The sequence below is a fragment of the Protopterus annectens genome, chromosome 6.part0, assembly GCF_019279795.1.
Source record: "Protopterus annectens isolate FY-2018-M chromosome 6.part0, PAN1.0, whole genome shotgun sequence".
In the NCBI taxonomy this organism is placed as follows: Eukaryota; Metazoa; Chordata; order Ceratodontiformes; family Protopteridae; genus Protopterus; species Protopterus annectens.
In genome coordinates, this window is record NC_056737.1 from 550,549,907 (window position 1) to 550,550,708 (window position 802).

Below are 802 nucleotides of genomic sequence, written 5' to 3' on the forward strand. Positions count from 1 at the left end.
AATGATGAAGACATTCAGAAGCTGTTGGATAAGAAGCATGAAGCCTTCAGATCCCTCTAGCAAGACAATACATCTGTCTCCAAGAAAGCAGCCTACAACTCCATCAAAAGCAAGGTGCAAGCAAAGCTTAGAGAGATGCAAGACTCCTGGCTCAGCAGAAAGGCAGATGAGATCCAGAAGCACAATGATAGCAACAACTCCAAGCGTTTCTATGATGCCCTGAAGACCATCTATGGGCCACACTCCTCTGGAATGTCACCACTGCTCAGCGCCGACAGGTCCACCCTCCTCACTGACAAGAATGCAATCCTGGAAAGATAGGCTGAGCACTTCAAAAATGTCCTGAATAGGCCTTTCTCAGTCAATGCCGAAGCCAGTGACTACATGCCACAAGTTGCCATTAACACCTCCCTGGCAGAACCTCCAAAGGAATCAGAGGTTAAAGGAAGCAATTAAGCTTCTTTCCAATAATAAAGCACCAGGCTCTGACTCCATTCCAGCTGAAATCTACAAGACAGGGGGACCAGTCTTGTTACAGAAGTTCACCGAGCTCTTCCAGATCATGTGTAAACAGGAACTTATTGCTCAGGAGCTAAAGGATGCCTCCATCATTCATCCCTGCAAGAGAAAGGGAAATGGGCAGTCTTGTGACAACCACAGAGGAATCTCTGTCCTGGTCATTGCTGGCAAAATCTTTGCCAGAGACCTCCTCAACCGCCTCATTCAACAAATGGAAGATAGACATCTGTCAGAGAGCCAGTGTGTCTTTAGAGAGGGCTGAGGGACACTGTAAATGATATTT